Genomic DNA, 23,954 nt, shown 5'->3' with positions numbered 1-23,954 from the left:
ACGTGAAGATACTGACGATGTAGGCTACTTCCCAACATGAACCAATGAATTTTGCAAAGAAAGGCTGATACTGTCAATTTGTATGGGCATCTATAAAACTTCTGTACCACTCTTGTGCACCTCAGATTTCGGTCAGGGGTGTGGTGAGAGGAGACCCAACAATTAGGGGAAACAACATTATCAGCCAGGTTTAAAGCACTATATTGATGATTACATTAAACAAGCATTATTTTATTAACATTTGCTTTTATTTTTTCTTTGTACCTACACAGTGCAATTTTATACATGTCTGTTCGTGTACCAGGTAAGTGTATGTACAATTACAGTCATAGTAACCTTAGTGATATCATCAAAACAGGTAATATAAATCACCCTTTTTGCATGAACCAAAGCAACATGAGCATATAGTTTTTTCAATGGGATGATTAGAGACGTGTGGATCCAGCGAGAAGACTGGTGAAATATATTTACTGCTACTGAATATTTCAAAGTAGTCAGGGCTGGCCCAAGACATTTCGCTGCTTGAAGGGAAAATCAAGATGGTGCCTTTCTCTGTTCCATCTGCTTTCAAAGATGGCTTTCTCTACTGCATCCAAGGACAGTACGCCAGTTGAGGGTGCAAGACACAACACACCAAGAGAAGAAAATGGCAAAGAGACTCGGCAGGAATGATTTGAGGCCTGTTGCCTTTGCCCTCAGAATCTACTATACTCAATATGCTTAATAGTAGGGCAAGTCAAGGAGCAAGGTTTACAACTTTGATCATATTCCTCCAAGAAAAAAATTGGTTGATTCAAGTGAATTAATTGAATTAACACACTTCTTGTACACATTGCAGATCACTTCCCATGAATGGGCAACTCTTGCTCATCTAGAACATTCAGGGGAAAAAATTGCCAGGGAAGTTTGGATGTCCTTGGTCTTCTCTGATAACCAAGGGATCTGCAGTTAATTCTTCTTGTGGGGAAAACAATGGGACATGATGGGTTGGCTTCTGATTAACTTCGGAGAAGCTCTTTTGTTCAGATAAACACTTCTACTGTTAACTAACCAGATCTTCATGCCATTCTATACTTCTGTCTTTTCCAGAGAAGCTTCACCACCAGCTTGGTAAAAGAAAAAAAGAAATAGTAATAAAGAATAGCTTATCCTGATCTTTGTATTTGAGCATGTTGGCAAAATATAGTTCTACACCGACAGACACATTCATCTCCAGTCCCTTGCATTGCTGTTTTAGATGATCTGCGTTGAAAAAGTGTGTGGATGGAACATGGGTGTGTCTGCATTGAAATGGGTGTAGACACAATCTTTATTTTTCCCAGGCACAGATAGTCTTCGTAAAGCAGGTACTGTCTATAACACTATGTAAAAGAAAGCTAGCATCCGGTGTGCAACACTGTCATTAATTCACATTCCTGGAGCACTCCCTGTGCATCTTTTCTCACAACTTTACAGAATTTTCTATAACTTTTTCTTACCTCAACTCTGAATTCAAGTATATCTATTTTTAATCATTACAAATGCCTCCCCTGGAGTTTCCTGCAGGGACAAAATTAAAAACAGGTTGTTTTGGTTAACTGTTTGGTGAGCTGTAGTTTTTTAATGATGCTTTCACTTTTAAGGCACCTCTCGGGGGCACATTTTTAAAAGGACTTTTCATTACATTGAGCAATATCTTTGCACACCATTCAAATTATATATTTTTTTCCTGCCATATATTCTTAAATCCATATTTGACTGCTGTCAATTAAACATTTCCCCTGCTTCCCTGTGGTGGTAGGGGGACCATGAGAAGTGATTTTTTTTCCTGTGCTAGACCATTGCTGATGCTCTGAATAATTTAGATTAAATTGTTGAAAATTGTTTTTTGTTTTTTTGTCTTGAGTGTAGTGTCAAACCAGCTGTGGTTTCGACCAGCACTTCATACAAAGGCAAATAATTTTTTGGCTTAATCTAAGTGATTCAGCACAACAGCAATGATCTAGCACAATCAAATAATAATATTTCACTTCCTGTGACCCTCTGCAGAGGAGCAGGAGAAGTGTTCAATTTGCCAATATCCCAAAGTGGCTCATTTATTAAGTCACTTCTCAATACCAAAAACTGACACCAGAAGGAACCTTCCCAACTATCCCATTCCCCCAAGGCAGAAGATGGTGCCCCACCATCATTCCATCCATAAAAGCTGCTGGTTGCATCTATCTTCTACCTTGTCCATGGAACAGTATTCTCCAACACACCAGAAGTATTTAGGGACACAAAACATGTTGCGTCACCAACAGTATTCTTCTCTGACACCCGACCTCTCTCGGCACTTACCCTCTAAAACAACTGCTTCAATCTGCTTAGTGCCCCTCCTTGGACCCCTGAAATTGGTATCATCCACTGCTCCAGTCAATAAGCAGAGACAGCAGATAACTTAGAACCTCTTCCCTTGCTGTGCACACTTCTGAATGAGTAGATACCAATCAAAAAGAACTAACAGAAAGTGGCAATACTGACCCATTCTTATATTTCCAAACCACTTTAAAAAGTATCAGCGATAGGTCTGAGGTTTAGGGTTAGGGAGAACATTAATGCCTCAATTAATTATGGGTTTGAACACCATTTGTAACAATAGTAATGAGTTTTTTTCATACTGCTCAGACTTTGTGGTCATGGAATTAAATTAACCAGAAACCTAAGTCTCCTTCAAATGTCATTGTCTGACTAGTTTAATTTACCTGCTTTTTCTGTAGGTAGACACTGACCTATTTATGGTTCCTCACTGTTAGTTCCTCCTTGTATGATCATCTCTGAAAAAAAATGGACAACCCACAGATAGATATTTCTGTCATGTTCTTGCTGATTAATTCAGATTTACAATGGCTGGAGGCCAAATATGGTTAATAACAGTGTTTTGCCTCCTACTTCTTTCCCAGAAAGTGTTCTTGCCTCTTTGGACATTCACAAATTCCTTCCTTCTTTTTATTTTTCTTTCTTGTTGGGTAGGAAAAGAAGCCTACAAAAGGCATAGAACAAGCAGATTTTCTGTTTATCTATTCATGAAACAATGTCGTGAAAGAAAAATGAGAAGAAACAGAGTTCTGTGGCCTTCAATTCTCTTTCATCTTCTCTCACAACTAGCTATATTTGAGCAAACTATATGTTATAGATACCTTATCGTCAGAGACTGAAATTCATTTCCATTCCCAATATATAATTCTGGAAGATCTTCATGGCCAAGCAATCATATTTGCAAACAAAGCCCATGTTACCTGTCATTGACCAAATGCAACACCAGCCAAGCTAATTGGCAAACCACTGGAGGTGTGAAAAGCTCCAATCAAACATTTCCAGCACTTAAGGAATTACCTTTTAAAATGTAGAGATTTGGCCTTCTGTTGGTGATTGGCTGTAGAAAGACATACTGTACTTAGGAAAAGGACCTAGTTCAGTGATTTGGATGCAGAAGATCCCTGGGTCAACCCCTGTCAGCTGTTCTGCATGCAAGCCACTGAACTATGTCCCTTTCCCAAGTATGTCTTTCTACAGATATGTAGAAATATGTATTTGGCAATCATCAGAACGAGATGGAAATCTTGTGAGAAATCTGTATTTAAAGATGTAATCCGTTTACAGTTGAGAAATCCCTAAAGCTGGGAAAACAGGGGGGAAAAACTGTTCCCTTTGTAAAAGCAGTCAAGCTTGCTTGGATATGCCAGACATCCATGATCTAGAAAAGTTGTATCACATGAAGAGGTCCCTGTAACTTTTCAATACTGTGAACAGATGAACATTCACACAATCCAGGACCCCTTTTTAAAAAGAAAAAAGAAAAAAAGAAACTTTTTTATACTCCTTCCCCTCCACCTTGAAAGGTTCTGATTGTACCACTTACTACAGCACAGCAGGAGAGTTTTAATGAGAAGTGGAGAGTTCAGTGAAGGAAGGACATTACTTGGACAACGAAAACATAATTCATGCTCACCAGCTCCTAATGTGCTCCAGTCTAAAGGACATTTTCCTATGGGCCTGAAGATATTTTTTCTGCCATCCCTATTGACCATCAGGCCATTCAGAGTTGATGTCATCCATCCATTACTATATTAGGATCTCACTGGAATAAAACTTATCAAGATCAGAAGGCCAAGAAGTAAATTATCTCCAGTATTCTGCTTCTCCCTGAAACAATTTAAACACACTCTTTCTGCTTTCATCTGATCATTTGTCTCCACAGATAGCATATCAAGCAGATTAATCTCACTGTATTATAATTTCTTTACCAATCAGTAAAATCTGGGGTGTGCTCCGCAAAGACTAACCAAAATCTAGGCTATTTGTGGGTTTCCATGGGTGGACCAAAGCGCAGGGCAGAGCATCACTCCACAGATTCTGACTATTAAATCTAGCATCAGTGAAGTTTAAAAATGTCAAAATAAAGAAGATACACCGTGATTAAAAGCAAAAGCAAAAGGAAGATGCTGAGCTGCTGCAACAAAGGAGAGTGTTTGCAGAATGCTCTTTACCTTAGAAATGAACCATCCTTGCCTTTCCTGCTGCAAAGCTGTTGATTCAGTTATAGAAGTCTGTACTTTTTACAAGATTTGTTTTTCCACTTGTCCAAATTCCTACACCTTTGTAACTATGGAAGAAGAATTAAAAGGACCATGCATTTTAGATCCAGGGAGGAGAAGGTAGACGGTGGGGGAGGGGAGAGAAAAAGGATAAAAATTGTAGACGTACACAGGTGGTGTGTGTTTGTTTAACATTTTTCATTCTTTAGAAAAATAAACTTGTGTCCCCCAGCCTCCCTCGGTTGAATAGACTGGCCTGGGATGTTCTGATGCACAGGAGAACAACTAAGAACAGAAGAAGGATGTGGCCAAGCTCCAGGTGGTCTGAAGCAAAAGCAAGTTCCCAGCAGTGCTTTTTAAAAAAGGCATCTGTGGGGCCATGCCAGCTGCCTTGTTAAAGTTTTGAGATCTTGGTTAGAATACTAACATTAGTTCCATTTTCATAATTTAGACATATAGGGAAGTATGATTTATTTCAAGTTGAACTTCAGTGCTAATGCCATAATATAAGGGATGGGGAAAGGACCAATTGTGAAGGTCCAATTTTTCTTTTTGGCATGATAAACCATGGTTTATAAAGTCAGGATCATTATTTCAAAATCAGCCCACAGCAAACATTTCAAATTAGTACACAGACATGGAAGAACCCGATAAACAGATTGCCTCATATTTGCTGCTTATAGATTTTGTAAACCAGCCGACGCATTTAAAAGAATTACTCTTCACTTAATCCATATTTTGAAATCTCTAAGTACAATTGGTACTCTGGCCCACCCGTTAGACAAATGAGACACCATCAGGGATGTCAGTCAACCTGCTAATGACTAAAGACAACTGACATATGCATGGGGCAGGTAAAGAGGAGGATCCAGGTCATTAAGGGTATGGATGGGCGGAGATGCTCTGTTGTCTACGCCCAGCCCTGTGCAAAATGATACCCAGTACAGGATAACTTCTGAAAAATCTCCACCTAGGAATTGTCAAGAAACAAATATACTTAGAGTAAGTAAGATTTAAGGTAGCTGCAGAACTAGTAAAGCCCCATTGTGGTTTCAGCATCTGCCAAGAAGTGCTTGAAGGAGGGTGGAAAAATAAGCAGGTTAGGAGATAATGATAGAAATATAAATAGCTTCAGCAGAGACACTTAGAGGTACAAGTACATGGGAGCTGAATGCAAAGAGCACCACATACTAATCCCAAAGATTTAGGCTGCCTCATGTGAAGGTTTTTACTCACAAATTTCATACTTTTCTCTATCATCAAAGCCTTGTGTAATGTGGAACAATAGTCTTCTACAAATGTGAGAGTCTTCTCTGCAAATAAAACAACCTTTGCAATGTTATTATTCAGGTTTGAAATGTTGAGTTACCATTCATGGTCACTTATGCTTATCGAGGCTCATTCTTGAAGGAATCTCTTATAACTTTGCATATACTATTAATTCACCCACAGAAAAAAATATTGTGCAGTGACTGTACTATTTCAGTTTGAAAATGGGGGATTTTGTGCATGAATGTTCCTGCCTCCTCACAGAATGATGATGGCATTGTTCTGATATCTGTTGTTCTACCAACCCCCCCTCTCTCTATCTTTTCTGCCAGATTAGCAAACTTGAGTTCTGGACTTCACATTTGCAATATAAACCCATTTGGACCATCAGGACAGCTGACTTCCAGCAGCCACTCTTTGTCTACCAGGTCCTGTTCTCAGAACATGTTCCTGCTCCTTAATGGCAGCTTTCCTCCCGGCAATTGGGATTTTTAATAGGATTGTGGTTGTTGAGGAGAGAAGGTTATAACCCTGCTTGAGTCCACATTATAAACACCGCCACCTCACACACCTTTGTTCTTTTTATAAAATGGCAGTTCAAGTTGTGTTTGCTCCTGTTTGTAATCAAAAGAAGATTGCATCTTAATGAAACAGAAAACTAAATGACATATTTATGTGTTCCCTCCCATTTAAATAATATAATTAATAAAATGCATACATAACATGCATAGACTCTGTACAGTATTTCCTTCTTGTATTTGTTTCAAGAGAAATATAAGGGGATTATGTAAAGAGTTCTGGACATTTGAAGTAGCTTTGTCACAGGAAATTAAAAAGTGGGGAGGAATTTTCTTCCCAGAAATTTTTCTCAAATGTCATTTGATTCCAGAAAACTAAAATTTTCCTGTTCATAGTGTTAATTTGGTGTAGCATGATGTTGCAAAGTGTGAAATACAACCCAAGAAGCTCCCAGTTTAAATCTGACTTCGCCCCTGCCAGTATTTGCTGACTTTAGCCATTATCTTTTAGCTTTTCTTTCTGTAGTACAAGCATAATAAAACTCCTTCTTCTTAAAGTTTTATTTAAACTATGTAACAAACAGATTGTCCTCTACTATACAAATTCTTATTAGATTTTTGTACCAAATGGACTGAAATTTTCTATCAGACCATCCGTTTCTCCAGAATTTGGTTTACTTTTTACTTGAGAGGATGAAAAGCTAAAGTATCAAAAAAAATGGTAGCTGCTTTCTGTCTGGGAACATGGCTGTCACGATCTCCACGTGGCCCCTGATTGTTTCACCAAACAAAGAGCTCGCGCTACGTGCCCTTCAGCTGCCACCAGTTGATTTCATCAATATTACCTATTATGAATAATCGAGGTCCAGGCCATATGTCATTTTAAGAGAACCAAACAGAAATTGTTTATTGTTACAAATGTTGACAGGACAAGCAATGTTGCTAACTCTTAAACAAACATCCTCCTTTATCCACTTTCAACCACCATTTTCTCGCCCAAACTCCAAAACTCTCTGAATCATCCAATCTTTCTCTTACTAACTCCCTATCTATCTCCCCCTCCTCCTGCTGAGTCTCTTATATCTCTCGTGACTCTGCCCCTCCAGCACTCCCACTGGTCTATGCAGATGCCATATGAATATTCATGACCTGGGCGGACACCACAATGACTATGGATAGTATCAGCAATATCTCAGAAAACATCCTCTCGTCCAATTAAAAAATTGGTTATAGTCATTGGCACTGATGGAAAACTTAATATACAGTACGTGATGGAAGTGATATGCAAAACCTCTGTTCCTCAATTGCTCAAATCAGATAACAGCAAAATTGTTTGGTTTCTTGTGGAATGATTTACATGTTTGCATCAAAGAGAATGGATAATAAATACATTCTGGATTAGCTGTTTTAAGTTTTATTTGGTTCATGGTTGTTTATTGTTAGTTCTATCATTATTTGCTCATTGTTTGTTTATTGTTTTGCTGTGACATTATAATACTGACCGACTTGGCATGATTACAATAAAGCTTACTACCATCTCTTAAAGGTATAAACAGAGACTATGAATATTACAGTTCTACCTCCATTCCTGACAAGTGTGAATGCTGAACTCCAGCAAGTTAAAATTGCAACAAAAAAAGTCCCCAGAAGCTATTTGGTAAGTTTTGAAAGATTCACTGTGCGTAAAGATCCAGAATAGAATCCTTTCCCCCAATCAAGTGTAAAAGGCAAGCCTTGCTCTTCACAGAAGGGAAAGTTACCCTGTTTCAAGGTTTTGTTTGTTTTCATTGCTGCCCTCCCAACAGATGGCATGATTGTTAATCCTTTCTAATTTCAGGGAGCTGTCTTCTGGCAATACATTGATTATGTTCATCAGAGCGGACAGAATCAAAGGTTCAGCTGCAGAGTGTCTGGCTAATGAGGCTGGGCTGAATGAACTAGTTCTGGGAGCAACAAGGATGAGAATGTTGCTTTTTTTTTAAAGGGAGGCCTTCGATATCCGTCTGTATCAATCACAGTTCAAAGCTGCATGAGTGAACCTTTCATCGGAAGCATGATGTTCAGGTCCCTTTTGGTGGGCAAGATGCTTGATCGAGATCTTGCAACAGGAAGTCAATGAGGAAAATACTCCACATGATGTGCTTCCTTTATTATTCAACATTACCTTCTAATTGGTTTTTTAAAAAAACTGGCATTTATTTTGTTAGTCTTTTCTGATTGGGCCAGGGTGTTTCCACATAGACTTATATGTATATTTGAAGATGTTTCTACATATGCATTGTATGCAAACTTTGCATAATTATGGTAGAAAATAACAGCATAAATAGTTGTATGGAAACATGTAGAGCTGCCCCACCTTTTCCTTTTCACCCATCATTAATAAATGAAAAGGCTGCATTCTCATTCAGGACACAACAACAGGCCATAAGGTGTTAGCATAAAGGAAGATTAAGACAGGAAGAGAATTCCATGTAATAGGATTATGCTGTGTATAAATAAGCTGGTCAGAAACTGAACAACCTCCAGTGATTCATCTTGCACTACCATGGATAGCAACACTGAATCACTCATCCCAGTATTTTGTGCATACCTGTGTATGTCTGTGAGAGTACACTTCAGCCCCAAACAGCTTCAAGTCTGTCTCTGCTGTGGCACGTATGTCTGTTATCAATTATACAATATGATGTAATCTCATCTAAGTAGGACAATGGCCACTGAGTTAGCTGGATTGTCTGGTAAACCTCTCCCCTGTTCAGACTTGGGGATTAAAGAAAGCTCTCACAAGCATTAAAGTTTCAATGAACAGAACCATATTCATTCACTGAATACTCCACTTCCCCCCCCCCCGGCAATTCATAGCTCAAAGCAGCTAAATATGAGCAAAATCAATAAAAGCCTAAGGCACAACTGAGCCAAAGTTTGGCACTTTGAAATCTCATTAATACCAGGAGAAAAAGTAAACACATGCTTAGCTTTTCCATTAAAATTAATAGCTGTCAAAATTGTTAATAGCAAATGATTACACCCATCATATTTCCCTTTAAATACAATTAAAATGATGCTCACAACTATTTAAATATCTATTTTCTGGCCCACCTAGAGGAAGGTTTCACTTGGAAAAAGACACAGAAGCAGTTCAAACAAAGAAATAAATACTCATTTACATTTTTTGTTCTACCAGACTCATAGTATCATATACAGATCTTTAATCATTATTCAAATACCTTTTGGAACAGGTATATTTGTTATTCCTTCTAATGGAGGTGTGTGGAATCATGAAACTCTTCCAGATGGTCATTCCACAGCCTTGAGGCCAACAACGTAACAGGCCTGCACATCACATATGCTGTTCTAACCGCATATATCTACCACGTCTAGAACAAAGCCCTAGATAAAGATTTTGCTGAGGAATGGGGCTCTTGAGGGGTAGTATCCATATTATGTAGATCCCAGGTTGTGCCAAGAAAATCTATCATAGCATTAGCATATATCTATTTCTATGGCAGAAGGAAACATTTCTGTTTCCAGAAGTAGGACAGCTGAAGAGTGTGGCTAAACCTAATTTCCTACAACTGTAAGGTCTAGGATATGGAAAGAGCCAAGAGAGAGAGAATGCAGATGATCATTTACCAACAGATAATTTACCATGTGCTGGATGACTCAGTGAGTTGTGGTTCATCCTGCTGGCAGCACATCTTGCAGTGCCCCTGTAGCGGAACCCCCACGTCATGCCTGTCCATCATTGGAAGCTCAAAGGGAAGAGCCAATGAGAAGACAGGAGGGGCTGAACCAAGAGGGGAGTTGAAGAGACATTTAGAACACTGGTTCTTAACCTTTGTAACTCAGATGTTTTTGGACTGCAACTCCCAGAAGCCTTCACCATCAGCTCTGTTGGCTGAGGTTTCTGGGAGCTGCAGTTCAAAAACACCTGAGTAACAAAGGTTAAGAACCACTGATTTAGAAGACAGTTGGAGATGTGGAATAGCAGTTAGGGTTTAGGAGAGAGAAGAAGAGGGTTAGTGAATTGAACTGAGAGAGTTAGGAGAGTGAATTGAGAAGGTTAATATATATTGAACAAGCCGGAATGAAATTATAAGTACTATAAGATAGATATTGATTAAAAGTATATAGTAGTTTGGAATGAAAGTACTTGCAACCCAATACATAATCAAATCCCTGTTAATACCTGATACAGTTCATACATGATTTACATTTGTGATTTACTTGACAATAAAATAATATTTGTTAATTAAATCTCTGATTCCTAAGTTCAATAAATCTTAGCTTTGGCAGCACACGTGTATAACATACATAATCGGTATTAGGAGGATAAAACCTGGTGGCAGCTAGAAGAGAAAAAAGTGTGAACCTTTGTGAGGGCCAAATCAACAGGGGCAACAAGGTCAAGCGCCACAGCCCCCTACAATAACTCCATGGGCTCCACCTCAGCTTCTTAGCTCAGAACAGCTTTTGTTAGTTGTACAGCATTACTTCCCCCTGCTTCCCCCCCCTACAGTCTCATAAGGCTGAATTATATTCTCTCGACCCTTGGGCGCCCCTTGCCAACTTGGGGACCCACTTAACTTTACTGGAGTTCCCCAGAATCCAGATTCTGGAAAGCAAGAATGAGGGTACAGCTTAGGTCCAAGAAGCACCCCTTTTAAGGAAGGCTTGTATAAGTGAGCAAAAGAAGTCAAGCTCTGAAGCTTGTCTCGATCTGTCCCCTCCTTTGACATGCCTGTTGTCACTTGCCTTTCCAGAGCTGCCTTTTCCAAGCATGTGGCTGGAGTCTCTGGTATCTGAATCCTGTTGCAAACAAGTGAACCGGGAGAGGGTAGACAGCTTCCACTATTCTCCTTTCCTGCATCTTCGTCTTTGTATATAAGCATCAACCCCATACCTTCCAGTCCTGGTAACTTATTTATTTATTTATTTATCACCCTGACCCTGCCTCCTCCGGCTGTTTCATATACAACAGTAGTTCCCAACCTGGGGAATATGTACACTCTGTGGTACTAACCAGGACATTTAGCGGTATGCAAAAGAAATGGGGAAAAATTGAATAATGGTGGGGAAAAGCACATATGTCCACGTTTTTTCTGACATGTGCACAAGAGAGAAAGAGTCCATTGGTCCTCAAGGAGCGTGTCGTAGATCACCAGCAGAGGGAAGCCTGGAAGCCAATTAGTCTCCTCAGTGCTTCCCCCACACTCCCTCTGCTGATCTTCTGCATCCTAAGGGTCAGGGGAAGAGCAAACAGGGGCCAGGTAAGGTAAATAAACCTATGGTGCCCTGGCACATAAAACAAACACCATTCCATCCTTCTGCAGCTGGTCAGGAAAGGAAGGCAGTGACAGGGTTTTTTGTTGTTGTGCCCTGGGGAAGCCTCTTTTTGAGGAGCTACCCTGTTGTTGTTGCTAATGCTGTGTTACTGTTGTTGCTGTTAACCTCACTGTTTATTGGTTGCTCCTGTAGCCTGCATGTTCACCTTGTGAGGGGAAGCCTGGTTTTGAGGAGCTGCCATGTGTTGGTGTTGGCTAATATGAAGAGTACAATTTACAGAAATAGGCTAGGGTACACGAGTGAAAAAAGGTTGGGAAGCACTGATATACAAGATGTGCCAATGGAAAAAAAGTTAATAATTGTGGTCCGCTTGCTTATGACAAAGTTCCACAGCATGTATGAGAGTCCATATTGTTTGCTTTTCCTAGCTTTTTAGCTTCTTAGGTAAGGTAATATCATGGAATATAGCAACACATTAGAGACTCAACAGTGTTGTGTGTCCTGGGAAACAGCATCATTTTCCTCACAGTTCTTAGGAAACCATCAAGAAGTTTTTGATCTCTGTGGCCTCAGGAAAGTATGTTGCAACATACAATGTGGTAAGAGGAGATTTCTCATTAAGAAAGTGTAACTATGGTGTTAATAATGTTGTGACTGATTAACAGAGCTCATTAATATCCTTTGATGTTCAAAGAAAAACACTCTAAGGATATATCCCTTAGAGTTTCAATTCATAAACAGCTGAGGCAGTAGAGACATAATAAACCTAGGAGCAAAAGGGGCTACAGATCTTACTTTGCAGCATCCTGACAAATGAAAGTAGTACTGAGCAAAGTGTTTCCACAAAGGCCTCCAAAAACATCAAAATAGCTATTTTGCTGTGAGCAACTGTTGACTCTGAAGCAGAGAAGACAGTCAGAACAGCAGCCCAAGGTTGCCAAATGACTAGGGCTTGGAAATTGGACCTGGAAGATTCTTGGACCCATAATTCACCATAATAAATTTGCTAAACTCTACACCAAACAAGATAGAAACAGGAATGATGGAGATTTAATGGGCATGATAATCATGGATGAATAAGAAGGCTAGGTGGGAGTTCAGCATAGAGAAGGTCCTAGAGTAAAGACAGAGTATAAGGCAGTGGTTTCCACCTTGGATCCCCAGATGTTCCTGTACTGTAACTCCCAGAAATCCTGGGCACCACACCTAGTACTGAAGGAGGAAGAAGATTCAGAGCAGTTTGGGAATGCAAGCATTGGGGGGACATGTGCAATTAAGTATTGACAAGAGGGAAGGCCTGCCTGAAGAGCCAGGTCTTGAGTCATCTCTTCAAAGGCAGAGTAGTAAGATGCCTTCTGCATGGCCCATTCATTGGTCTAGCAACCCATGTGAGCCACATCTCCTTTCCCTTTCAGTTCGAAAGGCCATATGAGTGTTGTGGAAATTAAGACAGTCCAAAAGCTCACCCCTCTTTTCCAAACTGTAACATGCTACTTCATAGACCCAGCAAAAACATACATTTCCTGTCCTCCCTGAAAGATACCCCATTGCCCTAGCAATGCATGGAACCTGACAGAACAGAGAGTGGCCCTGAGCTAATCAACATGCCCTGCCTTCACCCCCACAAATTCCCATCCTGAGGGCAGCTTAGTCAGATGGTACTAAAGTGTGGGAAAGCAATCTCTATTTACCACTCCCTGGCAACCATAGAGTAAAGTCATGGCCTCTCCTGATCAACACATCTTTACTGGAAAGTCACATGTGGGATTGCTAGCCAGTCACTCCCAGTCAGGTTTATGGACTGTCATCTCCCTAAAGAATCAGGCAAACACAGGTTGCTCTGATTATGGTGAATGTTCTGCAGAGTGGACCTCCCTGCTTAATCATCTGCACAAAATGGATACAGTTGGTCCTCAGTGGAACAAAAATGGGGATAATGGTGAGCAGTAGTCTATACCTGGAGCACATCAGCCCTGTTCAGGTATTATTTACCCAGTTCTGACCTACAAGTTTAGAGGGATCTCAGTTCTCCAGAATTTTTGCCTGCAGGGAGAGCCCACATGCAAACAGGGACTTCTCTCTGTAGACACATCACTCACCACATGGAAAAAGCAGGGTCAGAATGCAAGGGGCTGGTGCCCCCTCTCTACACACAGTGGTAGGAATGAGTAAGTGAAGACACAGAGGATTATAGTTCCTGGCCCTTGATACACAACTGCTATATGTATGTGATTTTTTTTTAAAGTGAATGATTCTACTTGAGTGATCAAAAAGATCTCATGCCTCAGCCTGCCCTCTGCCCCTCCAGCACTAGGGGATGGGGGAATCTGCATGAATTTCAATCTGCGTGTCTTTTAAAGAATCGTTGAATTGTGAAGCCATTGGGGATCCTAAGAGTCACTGAGTCTAGCCCCACATCAATGCAGGAAATCTACATCGAAAGAACCCCTGATGTTTGGCCATTCAACCCCTATTTCTTGGACTACAACTCCCAGAAATCCTGTCCAGCAGAGTTAATGGTGGAGGCTTCTGGGAGTTTTAGTCCAAGAACATCCAGGGACCCAAGGTTGGTATCCACAGGATACGCTCTTGTGCTCTCTACAGAGACCAAGCAGGGGGAAATCTCAGAACCTGGCACCTTTTTTCCCCATCAGTGAACTGTGCAGTGGACTGCGCAGTAATATCAGGCTATACAGTTTGAAGAACTGAATAGCTTTGGTCAAGGATCAGGTTCTACAGGTTCCCCTCCCTTCTAAGCCATGAAATGCACCTTTGGCCACTCAAAGTCTCTCAGCCTCACCTGCCCCTCAGGGCTGTCACAAAGATAAAAAAGGAGAGAAGTGCCAAGTATACACTGTCTTGAACCCACTGGAGGAAAGGTAGGACCTATCTCATCCAGCATTTGATTCACACAAACTCTGGGACGCCCACAAGCATGGCATGGGTGCAACAGTACCTCCCCCTTTGCACATACCAGCAACTGGTACTGAAAGCATATTGACACAGATACATAGGATGATGTACAGCCATCCTGAGTAGCAAACATTGATAACCTTATTAGCAAGTAATAAAAAAATAATGGGGGAGACATGGGAAATCATCAGAGCAGTTCTACTTTGCAGCAGGTGGCTCCCTCTTCACTTGAAATGGTCTGCTCGGTCCTCATACCCTTCCCCTCATTTGTTGGGCATGGAGTTGGTGTTGCTGCTGCAAGCTTGGCATACTATGACAAAGGGCTCCTTAAGAGTCCAGGCAAAGTTTATTGGCCTTGTGCTGAAGCTACTCTTTGTTTCCTGTAGACTCTCTGGTGCACCACATGCTCTTTCTATACAAAGTGCCCTTCATCCTTGTTCCACTTTCCACAGAACAGGTAAATTGCTTAGGCTCCTGAAAGCTTCTTAGCCTATTGCATCATGGCAAAACCACAGCTGATCAGCTGGGAGAGGGATTGGTTTAGAATGGAGGATGGGACAGTTGAAATGCCAGATAATGTATGGACCACATTAGGTTTAGCAAAGCAGCCAGATAGGGCTTGGTCCATAAAGAAGGTAGTGAGGGGTTCAGTGAACAAGACAGGGCTTGACTAGAGAAGCAGTCTGTTAGGTTAAAAAGTTTTGGTCAGACAGGACTGTCCTCTGTATTTAACCCAGGCAGAGATAAAAGTCCTAGAAGGAGCTTAACCTCTCACTTAGTGTTTTTAAAATAAACTTCTAATTCTGTTCTGCCTCTGTTTACATTTATACCCAGGTCAGGGGATGAGTGGTTTAAATGAGCTGTGTAAATATCCAATGTCAGCATCTCTGGCTTAAGTGTTACATTACCAACAATATAAAATACTATTACTTGCCACTTTAAACAGAGGGAGTCAAAAAAAAAGCTTTGGTCATTCCTAGGCTCAATCACAATTCCAACATCCCATCTTCTGTGAGGCAACGTAACTCCTCTTACCAGAATTTCTTCCTGACAGTTCTAAGTGCATCCATCCTGAGGCCAGAGAACTATAAGGATAGTTTTGGATTGTAATTCCCAGAATGCTGCAGCCAGCTTCAGTGAAGATTGTGGACTCTGGGGACTGAAATCCAAAACCACTGGAGTAGGAAAGGGTGAGAATCAGTGCCATAACATAGGATCTCCTGAGGTGATGTATGTAGTACAATTGCTGATGGGACATAGCAATAACAACAATAAAAGGAAATTAACCTCTGTAACAGGCAGCCCTGACCTCACCTGTCCGTCACAGCTGGGCAGTGAATCATCAGCCAATGGGGTGACGGAGGGTGGAGCTGAAGAGGGAGGAGCTGGAAGAAAAAGGGGGTCAAGAGAGTGTGGGAGATCAGATCTGGAGTGTGAGAGAGAAAGAGCTTGTTTAGAAGCCTGTGTGCCTAAGTAGTCAGTGAGAGAAAGTCTGTGATTGATTAAATAAGAAACAATGATTGACATCGTAATTAGCTACTTGTGATTCACATATTTTGTTATTTCAATAAACCTGTTTTGTTTTGAAGGGAACCTTTGTCCTTCTTGAATAGTCATTATAATTGGTGGTAGCGAGTGTGAAGTGGTGTGGTGGGCATTCTGAAAGGCCTGAGTTGGGGGTGACATCAGAGTGGCCTGCTACGTCACAACCTCCATTTGAATCCATGGGAGGGAAATGATTGCACCTCCAGAGTTGTAAATGTGGCAATGTTCAGGAATGCTGGAGACCATGCCTCATCCCTCCCCCCACCCTCAAGTATTTAATTACCTCTGTAGCATTTCCTGATCTTCCTCTCTTTTTTTGAAATCACCTAATACACATTCTACTACACATTTATAGTTTTGTTATGTTGAGTCTTTCAGACTGAGCAGAAAGCTGTAGTTCCCAGCTACAGAAAAAGGCCAAGAAAAGACTTTACCTGGTGGGAAGGGCAAGAGGGCACCTCCCCCCCAGGTCCATGGACAGAAGAAAGGCAGTTGAATCTTCATGTTGCACAGTTGGTGGGATAATCCTCCACACCACTTGAAGGCAATAGGATAGCTGGGGGTGAGGGGAGTGATTGGGTAGGACTACCTGTAGGGTGCAATGGGTGGGGAACTACCAGTGACTCAGGAGGAACAGAGCTGGAATTCTGCCTAATGGTAGACATTGTAGCAAACTGCCCTGCCCTCACCTGTCCGTCACAGCTGAACAGTGGAGTAGGAGCCAATGAGAGGAAGGAAGGTGGAGCCAAGGGGGGAGGGGGCTGGATATAAAGGCTGGTGTATGGAGTATGAAGAGAGATTCTGGTAGTGAGAGACTGTGTGAAACTTAAGAGTGAACTAAGAGTGAGTTAGAGTTCTGTAAGAACACTGAATGGTACAGAGAGTTATTACAGATTTAAAGTCAAAGTAGAACTGATACAAATACAAGTGATTAGCAACCTGTGATTTACCAATTGAATATTAATCAGATATTAACTTCCCTAATCAAATACAGTGGACCCTCGACTTACAGACGGCTTGACTTACAGACTTTGAGTTACAGACTTCTCTGGCTGCAAAATTTAGGTTCGACTTGCAGCCGGAGAATCGACCTACAGACCAGAAAAAAACCAAAATGGAACAAAAACGGCCAGTTACGGGATTAATTGGTTTTCAATGCATTGTAGGTCAATGGAAACTCGACCTACAGACTTTTCGACCTGCAGCCACCATTCCAATACAAATTAATTCTGTAAGTAGAGGGTCCACTGTAAATGACTTAAGTTTTGAAAGCACACATGTCTCCTTGATTAAGTGGTATTAAAGCAGTAATACCTGGTGGCAGCGAAGAAGGAAGAAGAGTGAGAACCTCGTGAAGGCCTGGGGAATAGGGGATCGCCACAGACATTTGCTTTTTATGAATTTTACAAAGGATCCATTAAAAAGAGTGTGCCACATGCATCTCCCCATGTTTTCTCACTACTTCTCCTGCCTCTTTCCTTACAATGCAAAACAGCTACAGAGAGCAAGGTAGAATAGCTCCTTGATACTCTTTTGATGTGTGCTCAAAACTACATGACAGCATTTCAGACTGAACCATAAACACACACACAATTTTCACAAAGATTCACTTACCTCTTGGAAGGAAGCCAGCTCATGAGCAATCGCTAGGCAGCAGTGATAAATGTGACCTGTCAAGATAGACCTTGTGCAAGTAAAGTGCTTTTCTTCCTGAACCGGTTCTCTATTTTGATAAGTAGGCAGCTACTATTCACCTGTTTGTGCAGGCCCAGCTCTCAGGTTTTCTCCCAACCAGGCACACCTGCTTAATCTTCTGGCTTTGCAAGGTATATTTGCAGCAGACACCTTAGGAAGCACAGAATTAGTGTGAGCATCTGGTAGATGACAAGCCTATGCAAGCAGCAGCAAGAATTTTCAGTGTACATAAAGCATCTTCAGCACCTCCCAGAGAACTGGGTCTCCTTAGAGAACTGCCTGCCAGAGTACCTTTTTAGTCCAATGGTTTATTTCTTGGTATTTCCAGGGTTAAATCTTTCCTCTAAGTTTCGCTGAGGATTTCAAAATGGAATATCAAATTGAATTATCCATAGTGTCATATCCGACTCTTGGCAATTTCATGAGCCAGCTCTCTCCATGATTTCTGATCTTGTACAGCTTCTTTCAGTTGCTTTATATTTTGGTCAGTGTCTGTTTTGCTTACATCCACTCAACATGTTCTTTGACATCTCTTTTACCACTGACCTTTCCAAGCATAACATCTTTCTCCATTCATGCTGATCGCATAACATGGCCAAAATAACTAGGTCTATGTTTTGTTATTTTGCCTTCCAGTGACATGTCCGGTTTTACATGCTTCAGCACTTCTTTATTAGTTATCTTTGCAGTCCATGGAATACTCAAGAGCCTCCTCCAACACCACAGCTCAAAAGTGGATGTTAAAAGATAAATTCTTCCACACATTCAGCCTCCTCTCCAACAATTACTATTTTGATCTTTTGATTCTTTGCAGTTTGGCCTTTTTTAATATTAATAAAAGGCCCAAACTTCTTACCTTTTTCTTTGAGTCTCATGATCAGGTACTTTAGACCTCCTTGGGTTTCTGAGAGGAGAGTTGTATCATCTGTATATTGAAGGTTATCGATGTTTCTTCCACCAGTGTCAGCTGCAGAGCTCTGAAATAACACCATCAGAGATGCAAAAAAAAAAACAAAAAACAAAACCCTGGCAATATTAGGAATGGCATACTATATATAGTACTCTAGTGATAGTTATGTTTTGCTTAAAACTTATATATGTTATATATATATATATATAATACCATATTATGCCTTGTATTTTACAACACAACATAATGATAATAACACATTATGATGATATTTTATGTGCAATACCAAAAGATCTAGAAAACCATTTTTGATACTCTGTGGAAAAAGATAAGATAATACACTAGCTACAGAAGGCTTGGAACAACACATATTCTAAAAAAATACCTATAGCTTTGGGAATCACCTGATATTCAAAGAACTAAATCCAGCCAACATCTGGTGGGCTATGTATAATGAAAATCATCGTCATCTTCATCATCAGAAAAAGAACAACAAGAAAAAGGAGAAAATAATAATAAGAATGGAAGTGGAAGCAATATGCACAATTTAATTAGTGGAACAGCAAGTTTAAAAAATGAAGAATTAGACAGCCCCAGGAAATGATGAATTGCATGGCTTCTGGTCAAAATATTTGACAGAAAGAATTGCTCAACAATGCCATATTACAGGAAGGAAAAATTGCTGAATGAATGACAACTAGGAAGACACACCTCCTAATTAAGAACTGAGCAATAGGTGCAATGTCAAGTAACTATCAACCAGTTACCTGCCTGCCAACAACCTTTAAACTTCAGACAGGAATAATATCAGATGCAGTACAACATTATTTGCAACAGAATAATCTGTTGAACAGAAGGGAAACCGGTCAAATACTAGAGGCTCAAAAGGTCAGCTTCTTATAGACACCATGATGTTAGAAAATTGTAAACAAGGAAAAACAAACTTGAATGTTGCCTGTATAGATTATAAGAAAGCATTTGATTCCTTGCAGCATAGAGAGATAATAAGTGTTTGGAAATGACTGGAATGAGTGAAAATATCAGAGAATTTATTAAGAAAGCAGTGCAAATGTAATAGTAAATTACAACATTAGTAATAAATGGTGAAAAAGTGGACCAAGTTAACATCTGTAGGGGACTATTTCATTATCACCACAACTTTGCATTATAACAATAATTCCATGGTCATCAGTCTTAAAGAAAACAAGGCAATGCTATCAGATTTCAAGATTATCAACAAACCCGCTACACTTTATATGGATGATTAAAAACCTTATGGAGATTAGTCAGTAGGAACTGGGTTGTTATTGAATACAGCAAGTATACCAGTGATGCAGCAATGATCTTTGGACTTTGGTAATAAACAAAGCAAAGTTGGGAAATAGTAATGATGTTAAAATGCCAAATAGCTATGAGATAAAGTCTTACACCATAAGAAAGTTATAAATACCTCAACATCTTGCGAGAAGAAAAGACAAGGAAGCTAAAAGTAAAATTGGTAAGGAATATATCAGAAGGGTTAGAAAAATCCTAAAATCATAGCTTAATGATTTAAAAACCCCCATCAAAGCTATAAACATCTGAGCATTGCCAATTATTTGATGCACTGCAGGCATAACAGACAGGATGCAGGCTGAATTGCATATTTTTAAAGAACTAGAAAACTAACTACCATCTATCATGCATTGCATGTATGTAGTGACATTGCCCATGGCATGAAGGTCGACATAGAACGTATGAAGTTAAACAATAGCTGAGCAAAAAAAAGAAGTCTGACAGAAGATAGCAGGGAAAATCAAGAAGCAGCATTAAGAAAAGTTGGCAAAGCAGAATTATTAAAGACCAAAGAAGCAAGGGGAGCCTATCAAAAAGAGATAATTCTGTGATTAGAATGATGACAAAATAAAGCACTCCATGGCCTTTACCTTTAAAATATCTAGGGCTGACAAGAGGAACATTGTAGAAAGCAACTGAAGGGCTTATACTTGCAGTATAAGAGAAAGCACTGTATGCAAAAACAATAAAAACTCATATTGAGAAATCATATAATGGCAGTTTTATACAGATTTATAGTATTCTCAAAGGCTTTAGATTTATAGATCGAGATTGAGTGATTATGGCCCAAAAAAAAAAAAACCAACCCTAAAATTATTGCAGCTGTAATTGGTGCTTTAGATGCAATATTAAAACAATTAGAAAACCATCTGCACACTCCAAGTATAAATGAGACCACAAAACATTGTGTGCCCTGTTAGCCCGCTTACCAGCAGAGCTGGGATTCCCTGTCAATAACTCAGTGGGCTCCTGCTCAGCTTCCTGACTCATATCAGTTTTTTATTAGTGTTACAGCAGTGGTTCCTTCTGCTTTTTCCTCACAGTCCCGCAGGGTCAGATTACAATCTCTAAACTACTTGTCAGCTTGGAAGCCCAGTTAGTTTCATTAAAATTTCCCCTGGAGTCCAGATTCTAGAAGGCAGGAAAGAGAAGAGAGATATCATCCAGAATTTTGAGAGAAGGCTTGTTTATACAATAACTTACAAGAGCTGAGCACAAGAACTCAATTCTGCTGCTTGTCATTCCCTCACTTGCATCTCTGGAGCATCCAGGTTAACACAGCCTTGTCAAAGTGTGTGGCTGGCTTCTCCAGTACCATTGAAAGTGGACAGTTTCTGCCATTCTCGCAGGTGTCCTCTTCTTCCAAGATAGGCAACCAACTCTAACCTTCCCAGTTCTGCTCTTTCATTCTCTTGACCCTGCCTCCTCCAGCTGTCTCCCATCAGGATGATACCTCTCTTGCAGCTACTGGGATTCTCTCCAGCCAGCCTGATCCTGAGGCAACTTGCCCACTCCAGGCTGTTTGTTACCTGTGGACTGGGGCCAGACAGGGGTGTGTGCCTGCAGCCCATCACAGACACCAACTGCAGAAGGCTGTTTTACTTTGACGAGCACACATTTTAAGGAAATAGGTATGGATGTTCTGTATCATTGGAGATGACATGGTATTCAAGGAACTGAATCTAATCAAGATGTGGTGGACTGTGTATAGTGGAAAACAATCAAACTGTCAGATGTAATGGAGTACCTCAAATCACGTTCTTGAAACAAAATGCATGGAGAAACAACTTAAAACATTTCATATTGCCTTATTGTAGGAGGTGATTTATTATTACCGTATTACTTGTACTAGATGTTGGTCTCTTGGAATTACCTGACTATGAAATGTTTAGCTGAAGTAACGTATAACTGAGTATTGCTCTGAGTCAGTCTTGACTGCCCATAGTGCTCCTCAGCTTATCTCTCAAAATTCTTGAAAGCATGTACTGAAATCTTCACATTTGTTCAAGACTTACAGAGCAGACAGCAGGATTGCAGAGCAGATTTATGGAGCTGAGGTGTTTCTCTTGCGTCATAACAGCAGACCTCATCAAACCTGTTTAGCTTCTATCTTGCTCTTCAAATGATTAATAAACTTTCCAGCATCAAGATAAAGTACAACATAGTTTGTTTATTGCTAAATTAAATTTCAAGCACAATAAAGCAAATTTATTGCATTTAAACCTCTCACCTTTCCCAGAGTATTAATAAAATCAAAAGAGAGTCCAAATCTGAAGTTGCAAATTATTCCTCTTAAACTTTTACAAGGTTTTTACAAACATAGAGTGAGATCACATAGGGAAATAGATCATGTTTTGGACTGCTTGTGGAGTGTTCTGGTGCAATCTATTCCCTTATGATCATAGGACATATGGGGAATGGCAATGCAGCCTATGCCCAAGCTGAAATCTTTTGGTTCCACTGTGGGGTTACTACTTTTGGAAGCTGAGATGGCAAGAAGGGTCACCTTAAGGGAGATCACTTGGACATGTGCCTTTCCTGATGTCTGGCTGTACCTCAAATCAGGCCTGAAACAGATTAGACCAATTGGAATTGGGTTTGATGTAGAGGCATATCAGTCTGAATTTTACCAAGCTGATTGAATACTTCAGACAATGAAGAAAGCAAGGCCCTATCTCCATGTTTTGTTTTGGTTTTTGGTGGGGTTTTTTTTGGGGGGGGGAAGAGTATCAGATAAGGAAAACGCCCTGGGTGTGGGGCAAGAGAGGAAGGAAGGGAACCTGGACTTTACAGAACACTGTAGCTTCCATTGTCATCATTCGCTAAGCACCGTGCATACAAAGAGGAACGATGTGATCTCACCCACAGTATACAGCCAATTTGACCACAAATCTCTTTATTCTTTTGTTTTTCTTTAGATTTTAATTTATTACACAGACTCCTCAGCTTCCAATCTGAGGCAGACAAAAAATCTCAATACAGGTCTCTGATAAAAATTTTTGGGGAAATTCGCTGAGGTTTCATGGTAGTGTTATGTGCACTTTAACTTGTGATCCCCTTTCATTCATCCTATCAGAATCAAATCTTCACTTCTCCTAAGTTACTACAGTCTCATCCTTCCCTACTCTTTACATTTGTTGCTTAGTAGTTTCAGTGTTGGTTTAGTAGTACTCATATTAAGAGTCATTTAAAGACCTGGCTCTTCAGGCAGGCCTTCCCTCCAGTTAACACCTGATTCTCTTTTTTCTTTAGTTTTTTTTCCATCTTGATCTTCTAATTTGTTGATATAATTACAGTACGTCATTGATTTATATATATTGATGGTTTTTATTTGATTGTATTTTATAATGTTTTATTCTTCTTTGTAAGCCACCCCGAGTAGACTCTGTCTAGAGGGGCGGGGTATAAATCTAATAATAATAATAATAAAAATAAAAAATATATTAAATAGTGTCATGTCACCGCTATCCTTACACTACAACCTGCATGGATTTTGGCTCTGCTGTTTTAGGTTATGCCTGATTTTGATTCCAGTCGGTATTTCTTCTGTCTTTGTAGACAAAATCTTAGCAGAAAGCACCACACATAAATCACAAATACCATTACAACATGGAAAAACAACATAAATTTAATTATATTAAGGCTAATGTTTAAGCTGGGTAGCACAAAACTGGAAGTACCTGTACAAAACCTGCCAGGAGTCAGCAGCTCAGAAGGGGCTACAATGCCTCCAGATTTGATATACTTATGTGAAACAAGCAAACAACTGTGGCTTTTGAAAAGGAAAACCTAAGATGTACTTGGCACAGCCATTGCTCCAGTTCTATCGATGTTTGGCAGGAATAATCCTCTCTGGGGCAGGTACCATGTCCCCAAATGTCTTAATATCCACAAAGACAACACACAAACAAAACAGCTACAGCCATTTTA

General features: G+C 40.2%; 2 long non-coding RNA genes across 2 annotated transcripts; both read right to left on the bottom strand.

Annotated features, from left to right (window-relative positions):
* Positions 1-972: 972 nt before the first annotated feature.
* LOC144589527 (uncharacterized) lies at positions 973-17,786 on the bottom strand. Its single transcript, XR_013545688.1, has 2 exons — positions 17,699-17,786; positions 973-1,106 (listed from the first exon to the last, which is right to left on the bottom strand). It is a non-coding gene; the product is annotated as an uncharacterized LOC144589527 (long non-coding RNA).
* An 850-nt stretch (positions 17,787-18,636) lies between these two features.
* LOC140707402 (uncharacterized) lies at positions 18,637-21,307 on the bottom strand. The gene is made up of 2 exons (XR_012087444.2): positions 21,228-21,307; positions 18,637-18,756 (listed from the first exon to the last, which is right to left on the bottom strand). It is a non-coding gene; the product is annotated as an uncharacterized LOC140707402 (long non-coding RNA).
* Between the last annotated feature and the right edge of the window lie 2,647 nt (positions 21,308-23,954).

Source organism: Pogona vitticeps, chromosome 5 (assembly GCF_051106095.1).
Source record: "Pogona vitticeps strain Pit_001003342236 chromosome 5, PviZW2.1, whole genome shotgun sequence".
Lineage (NCBI taxonomy): Eukaryota > Metazoa > Chordata > Lepidosauria > Squamata > Agamidae > Pogona > Pogona vitticeps.
This window is presented reverse-complemented; position numbering and strand designations above follow the sequence as displayed.